Consider the following 13,644-nt stretch of genomic DNA (forward strand, 5'->3'; position numbering starts at 1 on the left):
CTGGATAAAGGTTAATTAATCTTGTTTATTGTTTCAAAAAACAGCTGTTAATTTCATTGACCTTTCATACTTTTTTGATGTTGTTTTATTTCTACTCTTTATTTCTACTCTGCTGTTTTATTTTATTCTCACTTTGGGCTTAGTTTGTTTTTTCTTTTTTCTAGTTTCTTTAGGTGTAAAGTTAGATTGTTTATTTTGGATTTTCCTTGTTTCTTGAGGTGGGCCTGTATTGTTATAAATTTCCCTCTTAGAACTGCTTTTGCTATGTCTAATTAATTTTAAGTTGTGGTGTTTTCATTTTCATTTATTTCAAAGAATCTTTTGATTTCTTTCTCAACCTCATTGTTAACCCATTTATTGTTTAGTAACATGTTATTTAGTCTTCATGCATGTTTGTGTTTTTCGGGTTTCTTCTTGTAATGATTACTGATTTCATACCATTGTGATTGAAATAGATGCTTAAGATTTTAATTTTGCTAAGCTTACTGAGTCTTGTTTGATGGTCTAAAAAGTGGTCTATTTAAGAAAAATATTCCATGTGCACTGGAAAAGAGTGTACATTCTGCAGTTTTGTGGTGAATTGCTCTGAAAATATCAATTACATTCATCTGGTCTAATAGATCATTTTAAACCACTGTTTTGTTAATTTTTTTTGTCCTGAGGATCAATCCATTGATATCAATGGAGTATTAAAGTCTCCTACTATAATCGTATTATCATTGATCTCTCCCTTTACACCCATCAATATTTTCTTCATGTATTTAGGTGCTGCTATGTTGGTTGTATAAATGTTTATAAAGATCATTTCCTCTTGTATTGAACCCTCTATCATTATAAAATCATTTTCTTTGTGTCTTATGAGAGCATTTGTTTTAAAGTCTATTTTGTTTGATAGACTTAGATTGCTATGCCAGCTTTTTATTTTCATTTCCCTTTGTATGAAATACCTTTGTCCCTTTACTTGCAGTTCGTATGTGTTTTTTGTTCTTAGGTGGGTCTCTTACACACAGCATATACAGGGTTTTATTTCTTATCCATTCAGATAACATGTGATTTGATTGGCATATTTAAGCAATTTATATGTAAACTGCTTACTGATAAATAAATATTTATTGGCATTTTATCTTTATAATCATGCACTTCTATTTTTTCTTTTTTATATTTTAATTTATTTTGTTGTTCAAGTACAGTTTTCTGTCTTTTACTCCCAGCCCGCCCCACCACTGCTCCCCACCTCCCTCCCATTTCCACCCCCCTTAGTTTTTGTCCATGTGTCCTTTATACATTTTCCTGTAAACTCTTCCCCCTTTCCCCTGAAATTCCCTCCCCTCTACCCTCTGATCACTGTCAGCCTGTTCTCTATTGCAGTGTATTTGGTTTTATTTTGCTTGTTTGTGTGTTTTGTTGTTTAGGTTCCTGTTAAAAGTGAGATCATGTGGTATTTGTCTTTCACTGCCTGGCTTATTTCACTCAGCATAACGCTTTCCAGTTCCATCCATGCTGTTACAAAGTATAGGAGCTCCTTATTTCTTTCTGTTGCATAGAATTCCATTGTGTAAATGTACCATAGTTTTTTAACCTATTAATTTACTTATGGGCACCTAGGTTGCTTCCAACTATTGGCTATTGTAAATTATGTTGCTGTAAATATGGGTGCATAGGTTCTTTTGGATTGATGTTTCAGGGTTCTTAGAATATAATATTAACAGTTAAACTACTGGGTCAAAATGCAGATCCATTTTTAGTTTTCTGAGAAAATTCCATACTGTTTTCCATAGTGGTTGTACCAGTCCGCAATTCCACCAACAGTGAACTAGGCTCCCCTTTTCTCCACAATTTCCCCAACACTTGTTGTTTGTTACTTTGTTTAAGATGGCCATTCTGACTGGTGTGAAGTGGTATCTCACTACAGCTTTAATTTGTATCTCTCTGATAGCTAATGATATTGAGTATCTTTTCATGTGTCTCTGGATCCTCTGTATGTCCTCCTTGGAGAAATGTCTGTTCAAGTCCTTTTCCCACTTATTAATTGGGTTGCTTGTCTTCTTACAGTGGGCTCATGTAAGTTCTTTGTATATTTTTAAGATTAAGCCCCTGACTGAGGTATCATTGGCAAATACGTTTTCTCATCCAGTTGGTTCTCTTTTTATTTTAATACTGTTTTCTTTAGCCATGCAGAAGCTTTTTATTTTGATTAGATCCCATTGGTTTATTCTTTCCTTTATATCCCTTGCTCTAGGGGACATAGCAGTAAAAATGCTGCTGCTTGAAATATATGAGATTTTTCCTGCCACTGTGCTCCTCTAAGACTTTAATGGTGTTGCAGCTTATTTTATTCACCTTGAATTTATTTTTGTGTATGGTGTAAGTTGGTACTGGAGTTTCATTTTTTTGCATGTAGCTGCCCTGTTTTCCCAACACCATTTGTGGAAGAGGCTATCTTTACTCCATTTTATGTTTCTGCCCCCTTTGTCAAATATTAATTGATGTGGAGACTTGGAATTAATAGAGACTTGGATTTATTTCTGGGCTCTCTGTTCTGTTTCATTGGTACACATTCCTGTATTTATGACAGTACCAGGCTCTTTTGATTACAGTGGCCTTGTAATACAGTTTGGTATCAGATATCATGATCCCTTCTACTTTCTTCTTCTTTCTCAAAATTGAAGCTGCTATTTGGGGTCATTCATGGTCCCATATAAACATGTGAAGTGTTTGTTTTATGTCTGTGAAATATTTCATTGGTATTTTAATAGGTATTGCATTGAATTTGTTAATTGTTTTGGGTAGTATAGACATTCTGATTATGTTAATTCTTCTAATCTATGAACACAGTATATGTTTCCATTCATTTGTGTCTTCCTTCATTTCTTTCTTTACTGTTATATAGTTTTCTGCATACAGGTCTTTTACCTCCTTGGTTAGGTTTATTCCTAGGTATTTTATTTTTATTTTTTCTATATCAAATACATTTTTTAAAATTCTACTTCTGCTGTTTCATTGTTGGCATACAAAAATGCCTTTGATTTCTGGGTATTGACTTGTTATCCCACTGTTCTGCCAAATTCATTTATTAAGTAGAGCAATTTTGGGGGTGGAGTCTATAGCATTTTCCAAGTACACTATCATATCAACCACAAACTGAGTTTTCTTCCCACCTTTCCAATTTGGATGCCCTTTATTTTCTTTTCTAGTCTGATTGCTATGGCTAAAACTTCCAGTACCATATTGAATAGAAGTGGTGAAAGTGGACAACCTGGTCTTGTTCCTGATCTTAGTGGAAAAGATTTAGGTTTTGCCCAGTAACTATGATGTTGGCTATAGGTGTCTCATATATGTCCTTTATTATGTTGAGGAATGTTCCCTTTATTCCCAGTTTGCTGAGTGTTTTTATCATAAAGGGGTGTTGTATCTTATCAAAAGCCTTTCCCACATCTATTGATATGATCATGTGGTTTTTTCTTTGCTTTTATTTATGTGATGTATTACGTTTATCGATTTGGGAATATAGAACCATCCTTGAATCCCTGGGATGTGTCCTACTTCACCATGGTATATGATCTGTTTAATGTATTGCTGGATGCATTTTGCCAATATTTTGTTGAGGATTTTAGCATCTATGTTCATCAGTGATATTGGGCTGAAGTTTTCTTCCTTTGCTGTGTCTTTATCTGGTTTTGGGATTAAGATGATGCTGGCTTCATAAAAAGAGTTTGAGAGTCTTCCATAATTTTGGATTTTTTGGAATAGTCTGTGAAGAATAGGAGTTAACTCTTTCTTAAATGCTTTGTAGAATTCTCCTGTGAAACCATCTGGTCCAGGACTTTTATGTGTCGGGAGTTTTTTTATTACTCCTTCAATTTCATCTGCTGTTATTGGTCTGTTCAGGCTTTCTGCTTCTTCTTCATTGGGTTTTGGAAGAGTATATTTTTCCAGAAATGTGTCCATTTCACCTAGGTTTTCAAAGTTTTTGACATACAATTCTTCACAGTAATTTCTTATATTCCTTTGTATTTCTGTGGTATCAGTTGTAATCTCTCCTCTTTCATTTCTGATTGTGTTTATTTGGGTCCTCTCTCTTTTTTTCTTGCTGAGACTGCTTAAAAGCTTATCAATTTTGTTCATCTTTTCAAAAAAAAAACAGATCCTGGATTCATTGATGCTTGGAATTTTGCTCTTGTGTCTATGTCATTTAATTCTGCTCTGATCTTGGTTATTTCTTTCCTTCTACTTGCTCTGGGCTCTCTCTGTTGTTGATCCTCATGTTCTTGCAGGCATAGGGTTAAGTTGTTTGTTTGAAATGTTTCTATCTTTTTTAGGTAGGCCTGTATTGCTATGCACTTCTCCCCAGTAGATACCCCAGAAGGTATTGCTATACCTTCTCCCCAGGTATGCCTTTGCTGTTTCCAATAAATTTTCAGTTTTCGTGAGTTCATTTTCACGTTTTCAGAAACTTTTTTATTTCTTCCCTAATTACATTCTTGACCCATTCATTGTATAATAACATGCTATTAAATCTTCATGAGTTTGAGTGTTTTGGGGTTTTTTCCCTTGGGGTTGGTTTCTACTTTCTGTCCCTTGTGGTCAGAGAAAATGCTTGGTATGATTTCAATTTTCTTGAATTTGTTGAGGCTTGTTTTATGTTCTATTGTGTGGCCTATCTTTGAAAATGTTCCATGCACATTTGAAAAGAATGTGTATGTAGCTTCTTTGGGATAAATGGCTCTATATATATCAGTTAAGTCCATTTCATCTAGGGCATTGTTCAATGCCACAATATCTTTGTTGATAATTTGTTTGGAAGATCTGTCCATTTTTGATAGTGGGGAGTTAAAATCCCCCACTATAATTGTGTTGTTGTCAATATCTTTCTTGAAATTTTCCCAAGATTTTTTTATATATTTGGGTGCTCCTATGTTGGGTGCATATACATATACATTGTTTATGTCTTCTTGGTAGATTCTTCCCTTGAGTATTATGAAGTGACCTTCTGGGTCTATTTTTATGGCCCTTTTTTAAAAGTCTATTTGTCTAATATTAGTATTGCTATCCCAGCCTTTTTTTTTCCTGTCCATTTGCTTGGAAAATTTATTTCCAGCCCTTCACTTTCAGTCTGTTTAGGTCTTTTGTCCTGAGGTAGGTCTCTTATAGGCAGCAGATGTGTGGGCCATGCTTTCTTATCCATTCACTATTCTATGTATTTTGATTGGAACATTTAGTCCATTTACTTTTAAGGTTATTATTGATAGGCACTTATTCATTGCCATTTTTGTACCTATGTTTCTCTTTGTCTCTCTCTTTTCCTTCCTTTCCTTAGAGCAGTCTCTTTAGCATCTCTTGCAGAGCTGGTTTGGTGGAGGTGTATTCTTTTAGACTTCTTTTGTCCTGGAAGTTCTTTATTTGGCCTTCTATGTTGATTGAGAGCCTTGCTGGGTAAGGTATTCTTGGTTATAGGCCTGTGGTTCTCATTACTTGGAATATTTCTTGCCATTTTCTTCTTACTTGGAGCATTTCCATTGAGAACTCAGCAACTAATCTTATTGGGGCTCCCTCGTATGTTACTTCCTGTTTCTCCCTTGTTGCCTTTTAGATTCTCTGTTTTTCTTGGAATTTTGCCATTTTAATTATGATGTCTCTTGAAGTGGGCCTTTTGGATTTCTCTTGATTGGGACTCTGTGTTTCCTGGATTTGTATGACTTTTTCTCTCATCCAGCTAGGGATATTTTCTATCATTACTTTTTCAAATAGGTTTTCTATCCCTTGCTCTTCTTCCTCTTCTGGTATCTCTGTTATACAGATATTATTATGTTTCATGTTGTCTTGCATTTCTCTTAATTTCTATTCATTCTTTTGGAGCCTCTTTTCCTTTTCTTGGTCTTTCTGGGTGTTTTTTCTACTTTGTCTTCCAACTGGCTGATACAATCTTTTACTTCATTGATCCTGCTTTTGATTCCTTCCACTGTGTTCTTCAGTTCAGAAATTGTATTCTTTATTTTCTCTTGGCCCTTGCTGATAGTTTCTATTTCCTTTTTCATGTTGATATAGTTTTCAGTGAGTTCATTGTAGTTCCCCTTTAGTTTCTGGTAGCTCATTTTGAGCTCATTAAAATTCCTGATAACCAGTGCTATGAATTCAGTATCTGATAGCTGACTTGCCTTTATTTCTTCTAGCATTTTTTCTGAGGCTTCCTCTTTTTCTTTCATCTGGGAATTGTTTTTTGTCTTCCCATTGTTTTTGAGACTCTTCTTGTTAGCTTCAGCTTCTTAAATTGATTTGTTCTGGCTTCCTGGGTTTATGGTGTGAACTTCTGTGGTAGAATACCTGTGAGATTCAGTAGTATAGTCTCCTTGATCTCTTAAGCTCACTGGTCTTGGGCTGTCCTTTAAGTTAGCTCTGTGTTTGTCTTTGCGTTTTGATTGTTTTTGGATATTTATTTTGTGAGTCCTTCCCACCAGCTGGTGGACTGAAGGTCCCTTTGTCCACCACCTGTTGTAATTTATTGTGCTGTTGAGGGTTGGTTGGTTTGAAGCTAGTTTTTCCATGTGTACAATGTTTTGAGGATTTTCTTTTGCTCTGTTCAGTTGTTTGTACTGGGTAGTTTCTCCAGTGTTTAGTTATATTTCCATATAGGTCCTGGATTGAGGTTTGTGTGGTTTCCACCCCCTCCTTCACCTTCTTCTGTTGTTATCTGTTGGTGGTTTTTTTGTTGTTGGGTTTCCTCTTTCGGTGGGTATTCCGGTATTCACCACTTCCACCTACTCTTTTTTTTTGATTAGTTGGAGGGGAAGGCAAAATTGTTTATAACAGTAGGAGAATATTCTATGATATTTACAGTAGCAGCCGGTAGAGAAGAGATAGGAGATCCTTTGGCTATTTTTAGTGTTAACCGTGATCTTCAACCCAACTAGTCACTTTTAAGAAAAGTGGAAAGAATATAAGATTCTTGTTCGGGAGGGAAAGATTGTGAGTTGAATCTAGAAAGCAGTGAGGTTGTGGGAGGTCAGATTCTGAGGTAAGGTAAGAGTAAAGGACAGTGAATAGGTGTAGTGTGTGAGAAAATAGTTAACCACTACAGTAATAGAGTTCAGGAAACTGTGAAGTGGGCTAAGATCTGGGAGGGGTGTTATGAAGTATTTACACTTGTATAGAAGAGCTATTATTTACAGTAATATTATAGCAACAATCATATGACAGAATCTATGTGATCTGGGAAAGATGAATAGGGGTTATAGAACTTTGAGTAGTATGCTAAACGAACACAAATGACGTGAAGTATAGAGAATTAGCAATACACTGTGAAAGGGAAAACAGGGGAAACCTGTCAAATAATACAATATAACCAGCCAAGCAAAGAAGACTATACAGAAAGAAGAGAAATACAAAAATACTTTTAAAATAAAAGATTTCAGAATAATGAAAAAATAATAATATAAATATGCAGTAACTTGTAGTTTCTCTGCAATAGCAAAGTGAAATTTGTCTCACTGTCTCAACTGTTGGGATGCCCTCTCTTTCAGTCCAATTCTGATGCTTTCCGCATTCCAAGTTTTTTGTCTCAGTTGTTGGGGGAAAAAAAGACAGGAGAAAGGAGGAAGAAGAGATAAGATTGGATCAAAAGAAATGAGAAATAAAACAAGAAAGAAGGAAAGAGGAAAAAGGTATTTAAAGATAAAACAATAATACAATTTAAAAAATAAAAGATTATTTTTTAAAAAAACAGACACTTCTTGTTAGTTTCAAACTGGCCAATCCGTTTTTTCTTGTCTCACTGGCTGCAGGAGGCTGAGGGGCGATTGGTGTGGACTTTCTTTCTTCCTGATGTGTACTCAGCCAGTCTGTGAGCACTCTCCCAGGAGCTAGTATGGTGCTTCTTCCCAGCACCCCATGCAGGGGATCCAAGTCTTCTTCAGAGTGCTCCTTCCCCAGCGGTCCTTCCTGTGGGCTGAGGTGCAGGCGCATGCCTGCCTTGGCTGCCTCAAATCCTTCCCAGTGCTATGGGGGAATGCAGGGCCTTTCACCTGGCTGGGTGGGGAGTAGGCTGAGTGGATGTTGGAGGAGAATCCCCCAAACAGTTTTACTTTTTGGAAAATTCCTCCTACTCAAGTCTGCTGCTCAGTACAGCTGAATTCTCCAGCCAGACTGGTGACTATCGGGGTCAGTGTCAGAGAGTGTCTCAACTCTCCCAAGCTGGTGACCACAGACTCTGTGGGTGATCACAGTTTTTGTGTGTTTGCCTCTTTGTCCTTATTCCCCTCTCTGCAACTTCAAGCAACCAGATCTCTCCCGGTGCTGCTCAAACCCTGCTTGGCTGGGGGAGGGAAGGAGCACTTGACCCAGCTCTCTCCCAAGGACTCTGTGGCAGGCCTGCTGCTCCCAAGGAGCCTGTGGTAGAGCCAGCACTCAGTGCTGGGCACCAGGTCCTAGGCTACAGCTGCCCCTGTCTCTTTTCTGGTCCCTGGGAACTTATTGTCCTGCAGCAGTCTCCTTACCATCTGTTTTTTCAGTGTCCGCTACAATTTCTGGTCTCTTGTTTTCACATATGCTGGGTTATTGTTGGCTATTTGCTCTGTTCCTCTGTAGATTGGCCAGGTTTTTCTCCCATGTGTAGGGGGGAGTGGAATCTGCTCCCTCCGACTCTGTTGCCATCTTCCCTCCCTATTTTTACCTTTTTGTAAAATTATAGCATTACTGGTAGGGCAGTCTTGAGTTTCATCACTTTGAATATTTCATGCCAATCCATTCTGGCCTGCAATATTTCTGTTGGGAAATCAGTTGGTAGTCTTATGTAAGCTCCCTTGTAAGTAACTAACTCTCTATCTCTCTTGCTGCTTTTAATATTATCTATTTTTTTTTAAAAAATTGGCATTCCAATTATGATGGGTCTTGGTGTGAACCTGTTTGGGTGCATCTTATTTGGAACTCACTCTGCTTCCAGAATCTTAGGTGCCCTTTTCCATCACCAACTTAGGCAATTTTTTAGCTATTGCTTCTTCAAATACATTTTCAATATCTTGTTCTTTCTCTTTTTCTTCTGTTACCTCTATGGCTGCAACTGTTCTTATGTTCTTTATAGTTCCAGAGGTTTTATAAAGTATCTTCATTTTTTAATTGTTTTTTTCCTTTTGCTGTTGATTGGGTGTTTTCTGCTACCTGTCTTTCAATCAGTAATTTGATTGTCTACTTCATCTGTTCTTCTGTTGATTCCTTTAAATGTATTTTTCATTTCAGGTGTTTTCTTTTTTAATTTAGTTTTTATGGTGTTTATGTGGGGGTTTTTATGCTGTTGAAGCTTTCACTAAAGTGAGTGCCCTTTAGTATCTATTAAATATCTTTATAACAATTGTTTTGACCTCTGAATCAAGTAAGTTTTTGGCCTTCATTTCATTATGTTCTTTTTCTTAGAATTTCTCCTCTTCTTTCATTTGAGACATGTCTTCATCTTCCCATTTTGGCTGTCTTTCTGTATCTGTTTCTGTGTATTAGGTTGATTTGTTATGTCTTCCAGTCTTGGTATAGTGGCCATATGCCCCACATGTCTTGTGGGTCTCAGTGGCACAGAATCCCTGATCAGCAGAACTAGGTGCCCCAGGAATGTTTCTTGTATGGATTATATGAACCTTCCTGTTGTAGTTGAGTCTTGATTGCTATTGCATAGTCTGTGTGTGGAGTTGACCCTCAGGTTGGTTGACAATGAGAATTGACTTGGACCATGATGTAGAGCTGCCTGTCGGGGATAATGCCATGAAGCAGAATTTGCCCCAGCAAAGTTTGTTGTCTGTTGAGATTTCTCTTTGGGTGTCCCATTTGTGGTTCTAATTTCATCATGCTTTGATGTCTCTCAAGGTCTGCCATCAGGTATGTTTTTGATGGGGCTCATCAGAGGAACTCCATTGCAGGTCAACATCAGATGTTGCCTGTAACTCTCCCTGAGCTGCCTGTCTGGATTTATCAAGCAATCCAAGTCTGTGGCTTCTCTTCTCAGCTTTGGTAGAAGTGGGAGGGGTCAAGCTGTATACCAAAGCTGGCTTTCACCATTCTAAGTATGGGGACAGGTCAACAAAAGATCCAAGGCAACCCAAGATCAGCCTCCACCTGCCAACTGCCCGTTGGGTTCAATTACTGTGAGAGCTTCTGATGGTGACTGAGTTGAGTGAGATAGGTTTTCAGTAAGTCACCAAGGGAGGTAAATGGTGTTCACCATGTTGATTCAAATTCAAACTTGGTTGCAGTGCAGGGTTTGAGGCCATTCTGTAAAGGTTTCAGGGTATAACAAGGCCAACTGGCACCGACCTGGGATCCTGAGATCTTTGTTGTTGGGGCTGGACAAGGCCACCAGAGTTTACCAGGCTAAAGCATACCAAGATTTGGCAATTTGGAGAGAATACTTCACACAAGATGGTAGTGCCAGAGAGCAGACAAGGGAAGAAATAGTCTTACCTGATAACCACACAACTCAGTCTCCTGGTAAAACTTTGTTAGAGATTTTTTGAATATAGTGGAACAGTCTTGACAGAGCCTGGCCTTCAGGTGTGCTCAGGGAGGGGTCAGTGTTACTCCCCAGGATGACATTGTGAGGAGGTAAGGGCAGGCTCAACTCCAGAATGATAGCTTCTCTGGTGCAAGAGGGAAAAATGGTCCTTCCATGTGATTCTGGCACTGCTGAGCCTGCCAGAACTTCCTCTAAAGCTTCTTGATAAGATCTGCACTGTGGGTCCTGAGTGGAGTCTGCAACAGACCTTGCCACTAGGAGATATCCTAGCAGAGCAGGGCCTCTGGTTATTGGCTGGGAGGAGCTATTGGCACTACCCAGATTGATGTTGTATGGAGGTGTATGCTCAACCCAGGAAAGATGGCATCTGGGACAGCATGGGAGAGGGACCTTGTACAGAAACACTCACTGCTGTCATTCCATCCCTCTCTCCACAGCCACACCATTCAATCTCTCTCTGTGTGACTTCATTTCACTCTGAATTACTAGAACCCAGGGTGAATGAAGCAACCAAATTATGGGCACTAGCCCTTCACAACAGCAGTTTACCTTCCTGGGCTTCTCTTCCTGTCTCTAATGCTCTGGAATGGGGAGCCTGTTATGAGGCTAAGGCCCCTCAGTCCTTCAATGGAAAACCCTTCAGCAGAGATATTCCTCTAGTTTCTCAATGGCTGCATGTGGATAGCCCCTTTGGGGTCTCTTCCCTTTCTACCCATCTCAATGCTGGATATTCTGTAAATCCTTACTTACAAGTTTTCTGTTCAGCTGGTCTTCAGATGGTTATTCAGGTTGATTGTTCTGTACTTTAGCCACTACTCTGATATTACCCATGTGAGATGTAATTTCCATCTATTCCACAACCACCTTGCTCCCCCTGATTATTACCTTTAAAAAATAGTATGCAGAACTACACTTTCTTAACTTTTAAAATAGCCTCTGGTTTCTCTTTTCCAACCCATTACTCCTACTCAGCTGAGCATTTGAAACTTTAAACTCCCTATATCTCAAATACAGGGATTGGAACACAGGATGTTTTTAGTGACTTTCACAGTCCAATTTGATCTCTTTTCAAAGTCAGTGTGAAAAAATTTAAAACAATCACACAAACTCTAAATGATTTGGCAATTTATTTATATGACTCAGAAACCTTGAACCTCATAATTAGTTATTTAGTGCATAATCCATGTGATGTACAGGAACAAGCATGAGCAAAGAACTAAGACAGTGCAATGGAGATCTGATTTGTTTTAACCAGATTCACTTTCTTGGATGTTTGTTGTATCTATAAATGGTAACCATCAATTTCCCTGTCTCTATATGTCCACTTGCAAGGACTTTAGATAGAGTAGCAATCCTGGTCTGCCTGCATCTCACTCACTCCTCATAATAAGGGCTATGACATATTTAATTAATGTGTTTGGAGAAATGAAATAGGTGTGTGTGGTTCAACCTTTTGTGGACCTTCTTTTCCTGCGTGCCTACCTGCAGAGCAATTCATTCTGGGCTTCTTTATGTCAAGTCACAGGGGTCATCAGTTGTACCTATAACAAGGTAGGTAATTGAATTCTGAGATGACATAATAGAAAGCCTATTGTGACCACACACAAGCTAGATTTTTCCAATCTTGATTCTATTGATAGTAAAGCTAATATTTTGATACCTATTTCTACTTTTCAGTTCTTTCTGAACTAAACAATTAAATAAAATTGTATTAGGTATTGACCTCTTCAAAATCTTAACTATACCTAGTATTTGTTATTTACTAATATATTTCCTTTTGACATGTATATTATTACCATATAGCCCATATCTACTATCCCCAATTACTAATATTATAAATTATTATATACATTGCATATTACATTTTACATCAACACACGTACATTACTGTGGTAAATTTGTCACAACTAATCAACCAATATTGAAGCACTATTATTTACTAAAATCTATGCTTTATTTTCATTTTTTTTACTTAATGCTTTTTTTCTGTTCTGTTATCTCCTCTAAGATACCATAACATATTTAGTTGTCATGTATTCTTCAACTCATCTGAATTGTTACAGTTTTTCTTACTTTCCTTGTTTCTGGTGACTTTCACAGTTTGAGGAGTAGTAGTTAGGATTCTTTAGCCTGTTCTTCAATTTGGGATTCATCTGACTTTTTTTCCTTATGATTAGCCTGGGTATAAAGATCACAAAAGAAAAGCATTATTTTCATCACATCATATCATTATACATACTATCAATATAACTTATCACTGATGATGCTAAGCTTGATCAAAAGGTTAAGATAATGTTTGTCAGATATATCCACTGTAAAGTTATTAATTTTTCTCCATTTCCATTCTATATATTTTAGTAAGTTATTGTTAAGTTACTTAGAATTCTTCTGTATAAGAGATTAGTTATTCCATTTACTTATTCAATCATTTTTATGTCAATATGGACTCATGGCTATTTAATACTTGGAGTTATAATCCAAAACTAAATTGCTTACCTTCTCACCCAAATTGTTTTAGTTTTGGCCTTTGAGGATTCTTTTCAGCTAGTTTCTGGGCCCCTTTGGAATGGATCCCATCTATGTGTATGTATGCATTTAGCACTTCTTTACTTGCTGTAATATAAGGTGTTCCAGACTCATTTTGTATACCCATTTCCAATATTAGATCCAGAGTCCTGAATCCTTTTATTGGAGAATAATATTGAAAGCCAAAATCTGGAACTAAGCATATTTGTTGTTATTGAGATGTCTTTGATTCTACACCTTCTTATAACATAAAAATAGATGAATGTATATTAACTCATCTGTATATGCAGATATATGAGGTCTGTTTGGAAAAAGTACATTTATTGTTAGTATGACAAAAGCAATTTGCATGACATTGGTGTAATATGTCAGCCAAGGAGAGTGAGCAGGGATGCCCCTGTGTGAACAATGATGACTTCACTGTACTAGTCAGCAGGGGCAGCAGATGGTGTTGAGTGAGCATGTGTACTGTGTGGCCATCACACTCAAAATGATAGAGTGAGTAGAGCAACAAATGTGTAACAAATTTTGCATTGAACATTTCTCCATGAAAATTATTTGGATGATTCAGAAGGGTACAGCTATGGGCAACTGGTGATTGGCAGCTTCATCATGACAACCTGCCTGCT

Source organism: Sturnira hondurensis, unplaced genomic scaffold (assembly GCF_014824575.4).
Source record: "Sturnira hondurensis isolate 20B ecotype Veracruz unplaced genomic scaffold, ASM1482457v3 Scaffold0001304, whole genome shotgun sequence".
NCBI lineage: Eukaryota > Metazoa > Chordata > Mammalia > Chiroptera > Phyllostomidae > Sturnira > Sturnira hondurensis.